The 20791-nt window shown below is 43.6% G+C and overlaps 1 long non-coding RNA gene across 1 annotated transcript in view; it reads left to right on the forward strand.

The window, feature by feature from the left end:
* The window catches only part of LOC134419952 (uncharacterized), a 61862-nt gene extending 43189 nt beyond the window's left edge, over positions 1-18673 (forward strand). The window contains exons 2-3 of the long non-coding RNA XR_010028200.1: positions 693-747; positions 18603-18673. This is a non-coding gene — a long non-coding RNA (uncharacterized LOC134419952). The remainder of the gene's footprint in view (positions 1-692; positions 748-18602) is intronic.
* The last annotated feature ends 2118 nt before the right edge of the window (positions 18674-20791 follow it).

A 20791-nucleotide genomic window follows, 5' to 3' on the forward strand; every position in this document is an offset into this window, starting at 1 on the left:
TTCATGAGCATTCTGCATTTTCCTTCTGCCAGTTTAACATATTTTAATTTTTTTTTCTCCTGTCTTTTATCTGCCTGAGGTACTTGCCTCCCTCAGATGCTGCAGTTACCCTTGTTTCCTGATCCACATTTGACACTCAACAAACTACATGTACTCAGGCTTTCAAATCTCACACTATATAATCACATTTAGGTTGTTAAAGCCTAAGGGTGTAGGACCTGTCTTCTCTCTCTGACATTAGACACATCACTGATTTCAAAGGAATAACTAATCATACTAACATGTAATAGTAAAACTAATGATTCCAGAGCCCAGTCTCCTTCCTTCTGTGTTGAGTGTTTGTTGAGGTGCCAAACTCAGAATTACAAATTGCCAAATGAGGATGCAGAGCACTTGAAGTTTTGTGGTCACTTTTTTTTTCCAGTAGCACTTTGGAGTCCTAGCTATGGTCCAAGATCACTATATACCATGATACTAAAAAATGGGTCTCTGCCCCAAAGTGTTCACAGTCTAATAATAAAAGAGACCAACAGTGGGCAGAGATAGACAGGGAAATTAATTTGTTTTGGCCAGTATGGCCGGAGGTGTTTTTCATGAACGAGTAAACCACCTGAATTTTGCGGCAGTTTCAGGTCAGGAAGGAGAGATTTTCTTAGATCCTTCAAAAGACAGTTTTCAATTTCTTGTTGCAGGAGAAGATAGGCACCTATGACTGTTTCCAAGAAGGAGCTTTAACTATTGCATAAGGTCAGTAGCACATTTGAATCTACCTCTGACCAAATCAATACCTCAGCATATGAAGTTTGTTTATGGAGGCAAATGTAAGGTGTAGCCAAATGCAGACATGGGTAAACTTACCTATTAAGTGTGTTGTGAAAGATGATAGGAAATCATATACATACCAATACAGAAACAATTAAAGTCTAAATTGCTGAAAGTGGATGCAGGCTATCTCCATCACAGCAAATGCAAGAAAAGCCTGAAGCACACAACAAAACTGCTAGGAAAAAAGTGCTTGGGGACTGGAAGAAGGCACTCAATGTTGACTATAAAGGAAAAGTTTAAATGGGATTAGATACAATTTTTCTAGCTTTAATTTATACAGTGGTTTAGGTATTGTAGAAGACAGAGGGGAAGAAAACACTACACACACACACACACACACACACCCCCCAAGTTTCTAATTACTTGCATATGCAGACTCAGAAGCTGCTTTTGGCTTGTGGCCTGACAGTATGTCTGCATGGGTGGTGAAAGACATGTATGATGAGGCTCCTCTTTCCACTCCATGCAGTTACAGGCATGCTGTGCTTGAAAAATTCTGCAGTTACAAAATCTGAATCACTCTTTTTGTTAACCAAGAGTGGTTTTATGCCCCTAGAGTGACTAGCACTTCAGAGTACAGGGAAGTCTCTTGGGCATTGCCTGCAGAAGCTCACCACCCACAACACAGTGAGAGAGTACACTCTGACCTAAGATGCTACACAACATCCCCCATTCTCCAATTTAGGGCATTTTGATATCATAAGAACCCTTAGATCTGTTGTAAAGAATCAGCCACCACTTATATTTGAGACACAGGTCTGCTGTAGCTGGGATGGATGGCAGGGGATGTCCAGGAGCAGCTTAAGCTGCAGATGACAGGAAATGTTAACACTGGCTTTGAAGAAGAGGTCCAGCTCCACTCCATTCTGAGTCATACTGTTTTTCAGCCAGTCCTCTCAATACCATCTCTGGAGCAATCAGATCTTCCAAGCTACTGATTGGTGTTGAACCTCTCACATTCAAACAGGATAGTAAAGTGGCCCATGAAGAAATGCTCCTGTGCACCTATCTGTCACTGAAATCCAGGACAGGCCTCAGCAGAGGTTCAGGTTTGGTTGTCATAAAGAGGGTGCTGGCAGCTGTGTATTCATTCTCCTGGGCTAGCCTGCAGTGCTGGCTTCTAGCTCCAGCTAGCCTCTGCAAAACTTTCTTTCTTCAGACCCTAGTGATAATTACAGAGACTCTGAAATTGATCCTTTCTGCTTATAAAAATGTTTGTTCGTATGATATGGACAAGGATTGCTGCTTCTTCTGCTTTCAAAGAAGTCATGTGAAGAGCCCCAGAAGGCTTCAGCCTTCCCCCACTACTTTCTACATCAATTCTAGGTCTTTATGTTTATTCTCAAGGCTGCCTGTGAAACTGTTCAAGAATATGTTAGAAAAGCCTCTTTCTTTGCATGTTGTTAGCACTGTTCCTCTGAATCTTAGGATAATGAAAGACAAGGCATTCTGTAAGCAGGGTCATGGCTTTACAGATCACTCTGCTTGAAGATATAAATCTCCTTTCTCTGGCTTTACTGAAGACAGATCTAAAAACAGCAGAGAAAAGACAAGAAGGTGAAAGAAAAAAGAGATTAAAAGAAAGCACAATTGAAAAGAGCTAAAACAGTGAGAGAGAGGGAGTGAGGAAAGAAGCAGCTTGAAAATACAATTAAATCAGTTACAATGAAGAAAAAGGTTTTACCTTTCCTGAGACGTGGGAAAGAAAATCAGCCCAGTGGGATGCCATGCATTGTTCTGCTCTTAGATACTCTAGAGAGAGAGTTTATGAGCATATGGAGAAAGGAATTCCATGCAGTACAAAGAGAGATGCCTATGTAGGTAATGTGTCTGTTTATACAGCTTAGGCCAGTCTAGCTCTGTGCAGTACATTAACAAAACAAAGTCCTATACCAAGGGCTTTGCAGCTGTTTTCTAATGTCATCCATGAGAGCATTTGACTTGATGGCAGCAGGGATCCATGTGGCATTTCACCCCAAATCATAATCTTTTTATGGCATGTAAGTTTTATCTTTTCTGATATTTCTATCCTGAAGCTTTAAAATTACTGTAGTAATACACTCATCTGAAGGTCACCAACACTAAACAACTCCAATATCTACAGATACTGAGCAATCTCAGGACCACTGTGAGTTTATATCAATGTCAGTGGAAGGAGTCTGTCATGGGGAAAGAAATCCCCACTGCCTTGTGCATGCTTTTGAAGGTCCAAAAACCTTTAGTCCAAGAGACTCAATAGGATTGTAATAGGATTGTAATTCATGCAAGTGTCATGCTTTGGTGTCAGTGTCATAAAGGTTTAAAAAAGTGTAGTTAATCATTAATTGGTTTGTGATACTAAAACACATCAGTTACAATTAAAAGATAAAAATCTAAATAAAACACACATTTCTACTATCATTTTGTAGCGCAAATCTTTAATGATACCTCAGTTGCTGTTACATTCCATTCTTGAGCTTTCTTCTGACACAGAGCAAGCCCGATAGTGCTGTTTGTAGCACTTCAGCCTTATCAACAGACAAACACTTCCCTAGATTTTCTTTGTATAAACTACCAGCAGGTTTTATTCCATCTATGGTAGAACCATCTCTTTCTGTTTCCGCTATTCTATATTACAGTCCACCTAAAACTTCTTTCTCTCTTCCGTATTTAAAGTAGTCCACTTGCAAAATCGGGGTGCATCCCCATTTCCCAGAAAGGGTTCAACTGCAAAGTGCCTTGGTAGATTTTAGCATTAGCAAATTCTAGTTTTACTGACCATATTGCATTACATGCAGAGAAAAATTTGAAAACCTTAAGTATTGTTCTGGAGTAACTCACATGGTTCAAGTAACAACAGGGCTCCAAGTCAGGAAAGTATTAATATGGGATTCACAGTGGGTCATGAGATACTGGTTGATCACATCACTGTTAAGCAGAGTACTTAATCACTTTCTCAGCATTAATACTTGTGTGAAAAGGTTAAAGAGGATTAATAGAGAGCCAGGAAGCAGCCATCTTAAAAAGGGGTAAAAGCACACTTTGACATTGCGAGTCAGCTAGCTTCAATATCTGAAAGAACACTGGAATAAGTTATCAAATAATCAATTCATAAGCACCTGAAGGATATCCAGGTAATCTAGAACAACCTGGCTTCAGTTGTTACGAACAAATAATGTCGAAACAATCAAAATCCCTTTTTGACAGAGTAATTGCCTAACAGTGAATGGCAAAATAATAGGTATTTATATCTGGATTTCAGTAAGGATTTCAGTGTCTCATCTAACCTTCTTAGGACATGGCAGAAATGTGAGGTAAACTAAATCATCATTAAATTGAAGCACAATTTGTGGCAATACACTTTGAAGGAGAAGTTCTCAGTAAGCTGATTGCTATCAAAGGGGTGGCTAGGATTTTAAAAGAAGCCCCCAGGTCTGTGCTGGTCCTACTCAAAGATCAGAATTTGTAAGTTTATGGTAAATGAAGAAATGGCCAAAACCTGGTTCAGTAAAAGTATCCTTTTTTGTGTCATAGATTAGACAGAGTTCAGTGAATACTTAAGATAGACTGCCATAGAACAAGAGCAATCTTTGAGAGCCCTTATGGTTCTACATGTCTTTACTTTCGATTTACTTGACTGTATGACTGAAATGAGAATTTTCTGATTCATAATTTTTTTTATAAGCTGATTTCTTTTCCAGACCTTTGTATCAGTGTAAGAAATGTCTTGCTGGGTCAGATTATTGATTCACCTTGGTGAGTTTTCTGATTCCAGCAGCGCCAGCGAGAGACTGTATTTGGGGAAAGCATGAGTATTTGATCAAAAAGAGATAATACACAAATCAGCATTGCCCTTATAACCAAATCTGGTTCCTTGTGAGCCAGATTGGGGTGGGGTGGAGAATAATACTAAGGCAATTATCCTTCTACTTGCTGTTAGGATATCTCATTTTGGAAATTTTGGAAGCACAGGGACAGTGGTTTTTTGTGCAGTTGTTCTTTAGGCTGTTGTTCCTGGAGTAATGAGACTCTGTGCTTTCAAGCTTTGTTACATGGACACAACCTCATGACAGCAGATAAAAGATGGACAAATTTACATTTTAACGATTTCAGAAAGCAGTCTTAGAAAATGAACAGCGATATTAGAATTTGAAATTGTCTTTTTCCAGTCCTTGACTTTTGTTGCAGTGAATGCTTAGCACTGGCTAGTGGTTAGTTAGTTACTCTGTGCTCTGTGCCTCTGCTTCCTTTAAAATCTGGAAAGTGGTATCTGTCTCCTTCATGGGATATTGTCATTATGAATATAAGATTATGAGATACTCAGATACTGAGGAATAGGCTCTATTTAACAGTCTAATCTAGAGATATATAAAATACAGAGGGTTTCAAGAAGTGGCTGGAATATCTTTTTAAAGGAGAAAAAAATCCATCTGAGGAGGTTATGAGAGCATTAGGAAAATTAGCAAAATGTTAACATGACCATTACAAAATAAGAATGTGGAAACATCAGAAGAAAGATTAAAAGGAAACTTTAAGCCGGACATTTTCACAGATGTGGTTATACAGGAATCACATGGGAGTGGGAGAATTCTGCCTAGAGCTGGAAGACCCAATGTGGACAAACATGTCTTTTCTCCTTTCAAATTCCAAAGTCATCATTGGCTGGTTGTGTGGCTCTGAGTAGGTCATTCTGTGTATGAGGCACCATCGTCTCCACTGGTGACACAGGGGTAATGGACCATGACAGGGAGATGAGAGATTACAGATGGGGAGATTACACTAACTGATGTCTGAAACATTGTAAGCTCTTCATGGGGGTGCCCTAGAAGAAGATCAAAAATACCACGATTTGTTAGTCACAACATTGACTAGAAACATTTGGAAGACCATGAACTGCTGTTATTTTAAAACTAGAATGGATGTTGTCAGTGATGGAAGACAGAGAAGTGACACAGGGACAGTTTTTCCAGTGCAGGGGCATATCACTCGTCTGATCCCTGCAGTGCTGGCGAGTAGTATCTGGTATCCTCTTTCTTAAGAATCAGTTGTCAGGTCGAGCCGTGCCTCAGACCAGTCCTGGACCACCCAAGGATGAATAGGCTTTTCAGCCTTCCTCCTTTGAGAGGAAGAAGTGCCAGGTGTGATGTGGCTTTTGGAAGGTGAGAACCATGTGAACCACTCTGAGAACAGGTAGTGCAATTCCCCTGCTTGCAGGGGGCCACTACTCGTGGTCTCTGTCTCCTGGGCAGCATTGGAACAGGCAGCACGTGCAGGAAAGCATGGAGAGACATTGCAGAGCACCTGCAGTGTCCAATCAGCCTTTTCCCAGGTGATTCATTCTCCTCTCTTTACTCTGACTTACCAAAACATGCCTTCAGCTGCTGTTTCAAGAGACAAACCATGGCTATCTGGCACCTCTATAAACCATCTCAGTGAATTAAAAGAACCAGAGTGCATTGTAAAGACCTTTAAGCTACCTGCTTGTTTCCAGGTAATTGAGAGGTTGCCCTTCTGGTAGCCAAGTTGTTGGTCTGGATTCCAAGCATCTTTCCTCTGTCTTCTATCACTATCTTCTAACACTCTTGCTTCTTTATCCCCTTCATTCCTTTTGTAGCTGTCTCACATTTAATATTGAAACTCAGCATTCCTTGGGCAGGGGCCATTCTTTTCTTCTCTATTTGCACACTGGCTAACACAGAGAGGTACTGGTCCTTGACCAGAACTACTGGGCACTATGCTAATGATTCTAATGGCAGTATTTAATAATGCTTTGATCTCTGGGCTTGCCGAGGCAGTCAGCTGCTGTAATTGTGTTCCACCCTAGGGCTGAGTATGTAGTCAGCTTGCTCTTTTTGGCTATATCTGTTGATTTGATCTTGGTGCCCCATTCTTATGTTCACCCTGTCTTCAGACTGGCAGACTGGAGTCTCCTAAAGTGGTTTTGAGGGCAGTTAGCCAGGCTGCCTTTGGATCCACTCCTTTCACTGGGAATAGCTTGTTTTCCCTTGTATGCTCTACTGCTAGTGTTACCTTTCTCTGTGTTCACACCAGCTCCCAAATAAGGTATTCATATTTCCCTGTTGTGCTGATGTCTTGTCATGATACAGCAGTGGATTTTTTTGCACCAATGAATGTTATTCACAGGTCACTTGTTATTTCCAGGTCATTATATCCATACACAACTTCTGTTGGTTGGCTGGGAATTTCAAGTGGAGAAATCAGAAGCAATAAATATCTGAATGACTAGACTGAACATCTCAGCTGATCCAAGGAGGAAATCTGAGAGGCTAAAATGGCATGGATTTGTATTTCATGTCACAAATCATACATGCTTGTGCATTTTTTTATTTTTGAGGGGATACACAACCAGTTGCATGTGTAGTTCTGGAAATGACAGTGGACATCCCTGTGCAGCTGTGAGGGAGGCTTGTCCCTTGAGGGACAGAGGGAAACTTCTCAGCAAATGGCTTCTCTAGAGCATATTGCTTCTCCACTTAGTACTTAAATTGCCCTAAAAAGAGAAGTGATGAAATTTTGTATTTCCATCTCCCTTTTTTAAAAAGTCATTCTAAGGCCATTGCCAGTTCCTTGCCAATTGAAGAGGTTTCCATTTGACAATCCTTCTAGGTATCTGAACTGTATCCTGCTGATATCAGCTATGCTGGCAAAGTCTGAGTGGTGTCACTGGGACAAGCAGCTAAATATATTGTAGATATGTGAGGCCCTGAAGAGGGGCTAGATAGGTGTGGCCTCTTCTCCCCAGCAAGACCTCCAACACCTTTTCCAGGAGTGGAGTGGTGCCATCTGCATGGCAGGTTTCTGCAGCTGTGGTACCATTTAGATCCCTATATAACAGCGTGCCATGGCAAGGCAGAGTGGGAGGAGGCAAGAGTCTGGAAAAATGGGAACTGAAACCCTCTTGCCTTTATCCCAGACTCTCTCCAAGCCACCCAGAACAGCCGCAGTACTGCACAGGTCTCACACCTACAGGGAAACTGAACTCGTGAGTCACTCCAGGAGGGCTGGACTAATGCAGCAAAGTTTGGAAACTTCATCCCTTCATCAAAGCCACAGAAGTCCAGGGAAGGCCTAGACTGGCAGGATTAGAAATACAAGGGTGTTAGAGATCACAGCAGGAGACTTAACCCAAATTTGGTGGCCTGCCTGAACAAATATGACAGAGAGCTGAGGAATATGATATTTGTGCTTGTGTGAGAACCAGCTCAGTGGAATAGTAATTATCATCTGCTGAAATGGCCAGAGCATGATGGAAAGTCAGGACAGATCTTTTCTAGTTGGAAAATGGGACCTATCAAAAAATGATTGATTGTTTCTCAGGACTTGCCAAGTCTTCCAGGTTATTCAACATCACTCCAGTTGCAGTAGTGGAGAGGACAAAACCACTCTTGCAGTTAACCTCTGTTCATACTGGAGATCTAGAGCAGATAATATCTTACACAAGGCTTCAATTTTCTTGTGAGGTCTTTTGGGGCATTTACAAGCAAAGCCAGGTTCTGTTTTACTTGGGGAAAATGTTTCATGCAGTGAAGAGAATCAAAGATTTCCTTTCTGAGTTCTCATACTCCCATTCCCTCCTCTTGGCACAGCAATCAATACCTCTAGCAATGGATTCAGCCTTGCAGATGAACTGTGGGAAGAGAGCCGAGGTCCAAAAATCTCACTATGCCAGATCCTTGCTGGCTGGATTCCTCAAGTCTACAAAAGAAGGAAGATCAACATAAAACATCTGAAAAGCAGAACTTGGAACAGTCAGCTTCTTCTGAATACTAAATTCCCAAGGGTTTCTTTTCCAAACAAGATGGGGCAGTTTAGGGAAGAGCCAGAAACTTTCAGTTCCATTTTATTAGTGTGTTAGCAAGAATCACCCATTAGCTCATTCTCATCTTGCTGCTTCACTTAATGGATTTCAGATACATTCTCATATCTACCCTGAGACTAACATTGATCCCTTCTGATCCCTAACCTGTCGTCCAAATCTATTCCTTGCAGCTAGGAAAATACAGGTGTCTTCCTACAATCTTGGAAGAAATCAAGGATCCAAGTGCATTTAAGTCCTGGTATGCAAATGTTATTAAAGGACAGAATAAACCCTGATGCAGGCTTATACCATTGTGCATAAAGCTGTTTGTTCTTGTACTGTATTGATGTTTCATTCCCATTTTCTTTTGTTTAATGAAAGGTTTGCAGTCCTTCCCTTTTTGTAAAGGGACTGCAGTATTTATTATGAACATTGAGATTTCCTGGTCGGAGGAGAGTTAATAAGCACATAGTAAACAAGCAAGAACGTGTGTAAACAAAAATATACTGGTAATTCTTTATTCACTTCAACCAGAGTCCCAAGTCTCTGAAATCTTGGCAACTCCCAAACTCAGAGTTCTTCCCTCCACCGGGATGAGACATTAGCTAGTGTATCAAGCAATTACATAGGGTATTTTTTTCTGCAGAGCTGTGACATCATGCTTGGCAGCTCCCCAAGGCACCAGATCCAATTACCTGAGTCACCAGCAAAGGGAAATTGCCAAGAGGCTGTCACTGAATTCAGCTCTGGTGAATGCAAGAGCAGAAAAAGCAAGTGAAATGGCTGACAGCAGACAGGGGGAGGGAGGGGGGAGGGAAGGGAGCAGCAGCAGTTTCTCATCAGAGACGTGGAAGGAGAAATGGATAAGGAAAGGATGAAAAAAAATCCAGGGAGACGGAGCTAAGAAAGAGCCATAGGATAAACTCTGTAAGGGGAATTTCCAAGCGTTCCCTCTGTCCTACATAAGGGATGATTGGAGATACTAGATTGACACAGGTCAAATGCTGTTGGAAGAGTTTTTTGGTATGTAATTTAAAAATTAATCTTCACTGTCAATGGAACTGATGCCCTTTTCTTTTGTGATCCCATCTGGAACGTTCTTTTTCAATTTGCTGCATTTTCCAGCTTTCTGCTAAAGCTGTTTTCAAGGACTGAGAAATGGACCTCATTGGTGCTTGCTGTTCCCTGCCCTGGGTTATGTTTCCTTTGAAGCTGCAATATCTTCCTTGCCTGGAGGAGTTTGCAAGGAGTACAAGGTTCCTCTGAATCTGGCACATGGTGCCTTGTTTTCATAACGAATCCTCTGGAGGCTTCTGTTAATTACTTCACCAGAATTCTTATATATAGCATCAAAATGAAATTCCCCTAACACAGAGAAGAAATGTAGGCCTCTGTTGCCTAAGGAGCCAGCGCTGAAGTGGTGACTTTAACATGCACAAAAGTATACTGATGGATATCAAAGCCCTGGCATAAATAGGTTCCCTACACAAATCACATTTGCAAACTGGGAGGTGCTCACAGGCAGAATTCCACCTGCATGCAGCATAACCAGCTACAGCCAGGGAAGGAGGTTTTATGTGCTGGGCACAGGAGTGCAGGCACACAGCATTAGTCAGGAACAGCAGCACACAGAGACGTACCTGGTAAGATGAAGAAAGAAAGTCCATAAACCACAGAAATACACACTGCTCACAAGCGCAGCTTGAAGCACTGTGCACACACAAAAGCTATTAAGATGTAGATGCAGCCTCATTAATCTGGGCTGTTTTACAAACCTTATTCCCTAGCTTTCGTAGGGGATTTAGGTGATAAATGAGGCCATTTTGAAATCTGGCAAAATGCCGCCTTCCTACAGAATAAAATTCTTATATAATGTGTAAAGCGTGCGGGGGAGGGGGCATCTCCAGGAAGGAGCACATGTCTGGGCATGTGTTTGCATGTAAACTATTAGCTTTATCTCCACTGCAGTGCATTTGTGCAAGTATCCTGTGTGTCTGTATTGTGTGTGGGGGTATGGATATACAGCTGAGGCTCTGTGAACTCATTTGCACATTGGATAGGAAGAGAAGGGACCTCTTAGTGTGGATCTCATATCTGCCCCCATCCCCAGGTTGGAAAACTTGCCATGGCTGACCTTCAGGGTCTACTACAAAGGTTATGGGTTAAGCAGGAATAAGGACCTTAATTTATCATGGGTGGGTTGGGGATTTGTCTAGCAATAAAGATATCTTGTCAGCATCATGACCTTTGCATTGTGTTTGTGAACTTTTGCTATGGGTACCCTAGGGTCTTGGGAGAAACGAAGGATATGAACAGAGATATGTGGGTATATGTATGGTATGACTATCGTGTTCATTAATTGTGGAACCATGTGTGAAAAATATTTACACACGTCTTTTCCTTTCCCCTCCTGCATTGATATCAGAGTTACAGACACTCTGTAATTTATCAATTAGTCTTTATTGGACTGCTCTGGCAGTGCAGACCTTCAAACAGCTTTGAATGGGTGCTACTGATGGAATCTTCTGTAAATGAATGATGCTTCATCTCCTGTTGACTCATTGCCTACAACTCCCTAGTTTGTGCAGTAGCCCATGTAATCTCTACATCTTTACAACACCCCACTTGGGTAGGAGACTGCACATACACAAGTAGCCTGTGTTCTGACTGGGCACCAGTACAGGCTCACTGGTCAGCTGGCTGCTAACAGTGTGCTGCAGTTAGATTTTGCCCCCTTCCAGAACTCTGTGGAGACACAAATTTGGGTTGCAGTACTTGATCCAGCCATTCATTTTCTTGAAACTTATTGCATGAGGTTTTTCCTGGGATTTAATTGCCTGAGGGTTCTGTGAATTGAATTGCAACTAATCACAGTGTTAAAAGGATAACAAGGAGAGAGGTGAGTAGGCAGCACACTCACATAGGCTTTCTTTCCTTGAAAGGTAGTCTAAAGAAAAATATTTACTTCTTTCACCAAACAGAATTTACTTGGCTTAAGAGTTAAGTTAGGCAAGATTCAGACCTTTAACACCAGCAGTGATTGAGTTTGGTATCTCCCTGCAGGTAAAAAAAAAAAAAAAAAAAAAAAAAAAAAAAAAAAGACAGCTTTATCTTGTTGGAAAGCTATTTTCAAGAAATTATGGTGGGGGAAAGAGTTGATTAGATTTATTCTTTAAGATTAGTTTCCCCCAGTTTCAGCTAATAATTTCCATGTCTGAAATAACTGACCTATATAATAGCATAGTCTGTCTTTGAGGAGGTTTCTCTGGGCATACTCTTCTAACTGGATTTGTGGAGTGTATTTGCAGAACACAGAGGCACACCCAAGCTAGCTTTCCTTGGGTTAACTCAGGTTAACCCACTGCTGTTGGAGATATGTGATCAGCCTCAACAAATACCCCATTCCCAGGAATTCCTGCTGCTTCTGCTGCAACCCATCTCTCTGTGCTTCCCCTTTCCTGCTCTTCATGTGCACTAGGTTAAAGTGAGTCCTCTTGCGTTTCTGGGCAGAAGTGTGTTTGCCTTTGGCTGCAGGTGCCGTTCTGCAGCTGCCGGGGCAGAGGGCAGCTCCGGGCAGGGTGGGTGTGTGAGCACACGGGGCCGGGCACGCCGCGCCTTGCCCGCCTGCAGAGGCTGCGCGGGGCCTCTCACGGTGCCTGGTGGGGCCCAGGGCACACCCCTCCATCTGTGCATGCCTGCCCCGAGTGCACGGGCACGGACCTGCCACCTGCCTGTGCCTGAAGTGGCTGTTTGCTGGGGCTGCCTGGCATCAGGAGTATTGTCAGAGCTCTGGTGGCATCACGAGGCTGGTGCCTGTACCAAATATCCTTGTTCCTCCCTTTTTCCTCGTGCAGAACTTTTTGATGGAAAAGAGGAGCATCCCCAAAGGTAGTTCAAGTGCACAGATCTGTGATTTATGTGCTGCTTACTCTATGGGCTTAATCCCTGGGTGTATCAACACTCCAGTCTCAGAAGGGACTGTGATGCAGTACAGACACCCTACAGCTCTTCTAACATCCTGGCTTGGGTGCTGGGAGCAGTCTGGCTGCAGTGGCACTGAGCTTGATTCACAAAGATTTGCTGTGTTTGCTTTGTCATGTAGAGTTTGGTTTTGTTTTGAATCAGACTGTTCATCACAAATCTCTTCATTTGAATTCAGTGTCCCTTTTGTAATGGCATCTGGATCCTGAATAGGTCCTTGAGGTGCTGCTACTGCAACAATAATGCCAATAATAATAATAACTGCAACTGGAGGATCACAAGTGCAGCACAAAGTACTTGCTTCTAGCCTTCAGATGGATCAATACTCTGACCTTCAAAGTCAAGGCATAATTATCTACTGAAGGTATTTTTCATATTTATTTGGAATTTTAATGTGGTTTTATATTTTCCCTCTGCTACTTCAGCAATTTGTTTGTGGTACCAGAGTATCTGTGTGGCTCAGCAACTAGAGGCATTCAAAATACCCTCTGGAAAAGCTTTCAGAAAACTTCACACTCTTTCTAAAATGGCTGCTCTGTAGCACAGATATCTTAGAAGGATAAATGGTGATAGGTGGTTAGAGATTTGTCTGCAGTGACCTGAATGATTCATTGACAACAAGGGTGTGTGAGCAAGTGCAAAGTAAGCTCTGCAGTTTGGCCTGTTTGTAAGCTTGCCATCGAACCAAGGAGCACTGCACTGTCTCCCTGTGCCCAAATCTCATTTGCAGAAGCCCCAGAGTGTGGCTGCTTTATCCTCCCTGGCCCAGATGTCAGTCATGATGGTGGGTGTCACATAAGCAGGATCCTGTCTGGGATGCATTTTGAGCAGCTGGACTAAGCTTCAGTTGGTCATGACAGTATGTCATGATCTGTGTCCCATGGTTGCCTGATCTGCAGAGGATGTTGGCATGTCACCTCTGTCTGTTACTTCAGCTCAAGCAGCTTCAGAGACTCTCTCTCTGTATTTTGGAGACAGGCACTGTAGTCCTGAGGGGGAGACAGAATGGCTGTTGTGGGTGCTTGCAGATATTCCTTTTTATATGTGGCATTTTAAGCATAGATAATGTACAGTGCAATGCAACCTGTATGTGCATAAATGGAGCCTGCTTTCAAGCTTCAGTGGTCACAGCAGCCTGCACTCAGCCTTTCCTTACAACAGTGCTGGTCCCTGGCTCTGGCCAGAGTGCAGCACATTCCACTGAGGAGTGAGATTTCACAGCTGAACCCCCCAAAGTGGCCCTATTCTCCAGCCTCCTGTTGCACAATAAGGGATGGGGTGTCTAAACCAAGCTACAGCTCTCCTGTTGCTGGCAGGCAGTGGAAATGGCAGCAGCATGATTTCTAATGAAAGTGCCCCATGACCTCTTCTGTCCAAAGCAGGATGCTGCCCCCAGGGCCCCCCTGCCATCCACATCTCTGGGCTGGCAGGGAGGCTTTTTGTGGTGGGTTTGTGACCCCCAAAGTAGATGGATTTTCCATATTGCATACACAGCCTGCTTTCTCCTTGCTTTCTCCTTTTAGAGCATGCAAAAGATGTGCCAGGAGGTGGGTCTGCAGCGTTCCCAGGAACACAGCGTACGTGGCTGCACGTGTGGCAGTGGGGTGGAGGGCAACAGGATGGGAATGGAGCAGAGGGTAGAGAACACCCTTTCTGCCATGCAAAATCTGTCCTCCTTCCTCCTCCCCCCATCCTCCCCTCTTCCCTTATATTTTTGTATCTCCACATCTGTGCAAAATTTCAGGCACTTGAGGCTCCCAGGAGATAGCATCATTTTTGTGTTAAGGATGCTTATTGAATTTGACAAATGATGATTTATGACAGGGCAACCCGCATGGGGCGCAGTGAGGAGTCTCAGTGCCTCGTCACAGACTGGGATTCTGTTTCATTCCCATCTCAGCTCCTCTTTTGCCTCTCATTGGAGCTTAGAGCAGATCAAACCCGACAGATGCTGGGAATGTATTGCTTAGCTGAGAGAATGAGTTTGAGAGGGAGCATGACACAAACAAAGAGAGCAGAGCGAGAAACTGATCTTCCCATGTCTCTCCCTTTAACCCATGATCACACCTCCAAGACCTTGTAGGACACTCAATAAATAAATTAACTTGTAACTGCTATGGTAGCCTGGGTTTGATTCCAACTTCACTGAATATTCTGCATGTCATGATAGCCTAAATTCGGTTTGCACGCTGCATTTGCTGTCTTGTGGGTCAGCTGAAGGCTGGATCCTCTGGATGCAGCTCACTCAGATCTGCAGCAGATTCTGCTACTGTCTCCTTTGGCCATTCCAGTTCCACTGTGCACCTTTGACTTCCACCATCCTCTCTGTTCTGGTTGTGGAGCCCACACACAGCTCTGCCTCTGCACTTCAGTCTTTGCTGCAGATGCAGAGAAAGTTGAGCCAGACCAGGTTTGGTAGGACTCAGAAAGGGAGGCTTTGTGTTGCAGTGTGTGACTGTGGCCTTGCTGCTTCCAGATCTGCTTCAGATCTCTGAGCAGCTTTGCCACTTCTGCCAAATGTAGATCCCAACCTGATAAACCTGGCCCAGTGGGGTTGTTTCAGGACCCTGCTGCTGGGGCTGTGAGGGCTGGGAACCGTGGTGCAAAGACACATAAGAGAATTCACACAATCCTGCTGGATTCACCAGGGCTGGCTTAGTACCTGTCTGTCCAGAGTTGGACTCCCTTGGAGCCAAGCAGGTGTCTTTCCTGTGCTCAGAGCACAGTGAAACTCACTTAGTTCAAGCACTATGGAGATGCAGAAAGGCAGCTCATGTCTGGCACGGTGCCCAAGCTAATAAACCCTCCCAAATCCAGAGTGCTGGGAGGTGCAATGTGAAGACACTTGAGTGGTCCTGTTGGGAAGCAGCCCAGGTCCAGCAGGGTTGATGCTGAGCCAGAGCTAATAATCCCTGCTGGGCTTAGGCTGAGCTTGTGCAGAATGACTGGGTGTCTCTGCATTGCATTTCCAGCCATCCTGTGGGCCCCACGTTAACGGGTCTTTCAGCTGTCTGAGGTGTATCCCAGCCCCCTTACTTATCTTGGGTCATGGAAACGTGACAGTAATGTCTCAGGGGCACACCACGCATGCACCAATCCCCTCAGTGAGGCAGTCTGTGAGAGGTAGTTGGGTTGGAAGGTCTGGAGGGAGACACTCCTCTGCTGGCAGCATGGTGAGGGGGAGGCTGGACAGCACATGGCTGCTCCAGATGGAAGCCATTAACCAGGAATGTCTGTGATGTGGTCTGGAGCAGTGTAAACAAGGGCCATGAATTATCCTGCACCTTGTAAGCAGGGCTGGAAAAGATCCCCTGCCATCCTCTCCTTCCCTCCCTCTTCTATCTCCCTACTTCCTTTTATCTCCTCTCCCTTAATTCCCCATATTGCTGTAGACATTTCTTTATTTCCATGTGTGGTTAAGTAAGGCTGTGCTTTCTTCAGTCCTTCTGCTTTTAACCCATGCTATTATTCCTGAGAGAAGGGGAAAGGCTAGAGCTGGAGAGGGGCCAAGGTCTCATGAACCACCTCTGAGCTAAATTAGCCCTTGGATGAGTGAACACAGCTCACTGGCATGCTGGGCACATTCCCTGCTTCAGACACTCCTGCCAGCAGCAATACCCTCCTGGTCACGCTGCCAGAGACTCTGACTGCTCCCTCAGCCTCTGTTGTTATTGAGTGGGCTGACTCCTAAGAAAGGGGAACACCATCGGCTTGCTCAAGGTCTAAACCAACTCAATATTCTGTCACAGAGCCTAAAACATAGTTTACAACAGCACTAGTGAAGAATCCTGTCTTTCCCAGGCTCCAGAGTAGTGTCTTCCAGGTCATCTAAATACAGAGATCAGCAGAAAGCATAGAGGAGAGAGGAGCTGGGCAGAAATGTCCTTTATCTGACAGGTTCTGGTGGACTGGCTAAACTGACCATACTGGATGCTCCTCCCTATTAACAGCAGCTTCTCCAGAAAGCAAATTCGAAAAAGGTTTATGTTTATACACTTCAGCAATCCCAACTAGAAGCTCTATAAACTATAAATGTTAAGATCTCTTTGCTTACCATTGAAACATAGCTATTTCTGGCAAGGAAGGAGGAAGTTATTTAACAGAGCATAGCAATGCTGTGCAACATTTGAAGTAGCAGGATGCTGCATCCAACCATCTATGATATGGAAAATTTAGGAAGCAAAATTACATTGGTCAAATTGAAATAGCAATTAACACACGGTTCTTCAATAGAGCCATGTATTATTTTAGGTCTAGAAAAGGAATTCCAGTTTTGAAAACCAGATGAGCCTTCTGGCTATATCATGTGCCCAAGACAGCACCGGTTTGTGGGGTCACTTCTTACCACCTCCTGAACTCTCCATGCTCCATTGTGTAGCATATATTTCCCTTGTACTGATCTAAAAAGGTATCATCCACTCAGACACCTCTGTGTCTGAACCCTGATGGGAACACTCTCCTGAGTTAAATTGTTTCAGAGCAAACATCCTGAGTGTCTGTGTTTCTAACTCTGGCAAATTATTGATTTGTTCCTCTTTAGCCACCCAAATGCAGAGTATCTCCATGGGGGAACGATCTCCAATGCTTTTGGACAAAGGCATTATAATCCCACCAGGCCCTGCTGCTAGGGAGGATGTCATCTCTCCAGGACAAAGGATGGGATATGGTGGGCCCCCTGCAGCGACACATGTCCCGGGAAGCTCCTCAGCTTGGTGGCAAAATGGTTTTTGACAGAATCTAATATGGGTGGCAGTACCTCAGAAAGCAGATGTCAGGAGGAATAAGCCCTGGCCAGCTGGACTGCTGCATGATTTAGACAGCAGCCTAATGTCTATTCCTCACCACCTCCAGGAGGGTGTCTCTGCTAATAGGGCTTCTTCCTATCAGCAGCCCTTCTCAGTTTCTTGAACAGTAATGAAGCAAAACTGGTTTGGGAAGAAAAATGTAGATGAGAGTGGGCAGAACTCCAGATCTTTTCCAGTGTTCTTGTGAGCACATCCAGCAGGTCTCATCTACTGCTGTGTCATGGGACAACCCAGAACTCAATCCTTCTAGCAATCCCATGGCCTAATCTTTATTAGTGAGATTACTCTGTACTTTTTGTGGATCCTTGTCCTACTGCCCACTTCAGAGCCAAACAGAGTAATGTTATAATTCAAGTAATTTCTGTGAGTTCAGTTAGGATGTACCATTTTACACCAGAAATGAAAGTGGCCCATTTATAAGATCTGGGCTGTAAAATAGTCTGGATAATCTCTGATCACTAGCAGCATCTGCCTGGGAAAAAGAGTGGTAATCAGATATGGTAAATAAAGTTTACACAAGAGGTAGAAGTTTCATATTTTTGAGATTACATCCCTGGTTCAGTGAAATTTCTTTCCCTGTAGAATGCAATGTACTCATGGCTAGATGGATTACCTGCTATTCTCATTGTCCTCTGAGATATCATCAACTGGACACTGTTAAGACTGGCCTCCATAACAGGTATTCCCAGTTGATCAGTTTTGGTCATGTTTTCAGAGATTTTAAGGACAGAACAGATAATCTTCTCTGTTTTTTTAATGCGAGTCCTGATTTTAATTCAGCTGGGGAACACACTATTCATTTTCACTTTCAAACATAATAAGGGTAAAGTATGTCTTTGCACAGTCCTTATATTTATAGCTGGAGAAATCCTAATTGGTCTCATTTCGTGTGTCTCCTGGGAACCAACAGAGGATCATTTCCTTTACTGTGTGCAGATATAAGTTCTAAGTGATTCAAAAGATGGAGTTTTCACTGCTTTCCTGGAAAAAAAAATCTCTATCTGCAGAACGATCTTGATTATTTTCTCCACTGTTTCTAGTATTATCTCTATAAACACAATAATTCAAATCTCTGGAAACGTTTTCATCTCAAAAGAGTCCACCAGCTTTCTCTGTGCACAGCCTCTCAGGGATTTGTGCAGCATTTCCTTGACTCCAAATTCACTTTAACATCACTTTGACTTCTTTTTCAGGTGCAAAATCCACAAATTCTTAGATCCTGCACTTTCTCATTTTCTTGGCCACCTCGGGTAAGTCCTGACTGCCATCCAGGCTTGAGCCCTCTGCTCCAGAGCATGCTCAGCAGTGAGTGCCTTGCTAAAGCCCCAGGTCCTGGGCGTCTCTACAGCTGGGAAGCTGCTGCCGCCCACTGAGTGCATCAGTGCCAGAGATACTGTCTCCATGGCAACTGAGGGCTTTTTGTTTTTCTGATGAACAGTTTCAAAGAATAGAAAAAGCACACCTGGAGTTGCCATATCAGCTGCTCCCTGCCCCCCTGCCTGCCAGAGTCAACAAGAGACAATACCTCAGTTTTAGCAGACCTGGGCTGAACATCCCAGGATGGCAGGAATCCCAGGAGACAGAATGAAAGCAAATGAGGTGTACAAGAGAGAGGACTGTAGTGGAGTGTATTATTGATTTAAGGATGGCTTTGGGTTGGTTACCCTACTGTTTTCATGTTAGGGGCTTTACATGGGAGTAGCTCAACCACACCAGCCTGCTGTGTATTTTCTACCTGCTATGGGTTGCTGAACATTTGAGCAGAACTAATTTTTGTGCTCCTCATTTTTAAAGGCAGAGTTTCTAAGTGCCCTTAGTTCAGCTGTACTTTTCTTATGGAATAGAAAATTATTATGTAATATTTTTGGGTCAGCACTTCAAAAAGGTTCTTTAGAATTGTCATTATTTTCACTTTCCATGTGTAGTTCTTGAAACAAGTGTTTTGCTGCTGTTGTCTGCTGTGCAAGAAAGCCTCTTTTTTAGAAAGAGAAGACATTTCTTAATGGCTTATGGGTTATCAAACAGGAAAGCCTTTACTGCCATGGGACCATACGTAACCCCCTGTATGTGGTTTCTTTAACTTCTTCAACTCCTTATGGATCATTCTTCAGATAATGTTTTCTCTGTTCTCAGGAAGGAGATCAGGTGATCCTGTTCCTTCCCTGCCTCACACCAGCCTTTCTTAAATCCAGCAGTTCTAGCAGACAGTTTAACAAAGAGGTGATGCTGGCTGGCTGTGTCCGGCACAGGAAGAGGCAGAGGAATCAGGCTCCCTGCCATCAACCTCTAACTTCAGCAGGCGGGATGTGGGAAAAAGCAAAACCCAACCCCAGCCAAATAAAGCTGGCCTGCAAAAGACCTTCATTCCTGAAGAATTTTTTGAATTAAATACTGGCTACAGCCAGCCAGATTCCACTGAAAATGACTATGTCAACTGGTTTTAAATAACAGTCTTTCATGTATGTGCTTTTTATGTTGCTTCCCATTGTCTGTTGATTTCCCCATAGACACTGAGAAATTAAATCTTTTGCTCAACACATCTTGGTTCCTTCTTACTTTGCAAACAAGGATTTTTGAGTCTGACTAGAAACAAGATGGCTGTCTGTGCATTGCTCGCCATCCGCTCCCTGAGTGGCCGTTGGGAGGAGGTGACAGCTGCCTCTGTGCATCTGGCAAAATCAGCGCCTCCTTTGGGCTTTCTGCACACCTATGACTCATTCCTGTGGCAATCTCTGTTACTCTTCCTATTATTTTAGTAGTGCTGTGGGAGTCCTTCTGTACTCTTTAGAGAACAAGCCAGTCCTGACTACACTGGGCTTCCTTTGTAAACAGGCAATTCATTTCCAAACCTTCTCCTAAGAGTGCCAGATCCAGAGTGCAACAGTAGTCGCAGATTGCAGAATTATTTCTGTAAGTTACCTACCCCCAGTGTTGAGCCAGGAAATGAGGATTAGTCCCTCCTGGGGACATAGTGCCCTTATTACACTGTATGAGAAGAAGTCTGATTTCTTTATGAAAAAAAATGGAACAACTAAAGCTGCCTGAATCCCTCTCTCTGGAAGAAAGTCTGACAGAGACTTGGAAATGGCAGCTACAGTATTCCTTGAAATTACTGAAAGCAAATGGTAATGAGGACCAGCTGGAAAGAATGAAATCTTCCACATGGCTATATGTGCCATCTGTATTGGCTCAAATTGTATGGCTATGCCCTGAAAATAAAGAAAGATCCCTTACAAGCACCCTTATGTTCCATACCATTGCTACAGTATGGATTTTTAAAATGCCCCACAGAGTGCCCTGAGATACGGCACAAGGCTGTCTTCCCACAGCATGAGCCTGTTGATGTTGATGTTACTACAGCACCTAAGAATTAGTGGATTTC

This window comes from Melospiza melodia, chromosome 6, assembly GCF_035770615.1.
Source record: "Melospiza melodia melodia isolate bMelMel2 chromosome 6, bMelMel2.pri, whole genome shotgun sequence".
In the NCBI taxonomy this organism is placed as follows: domain Eukaryota; kingdom Metazoa; phylum Chordata; class Aves; order Passeriformes; family Passerellidae; genus Melospiza; species Melospiza melodia.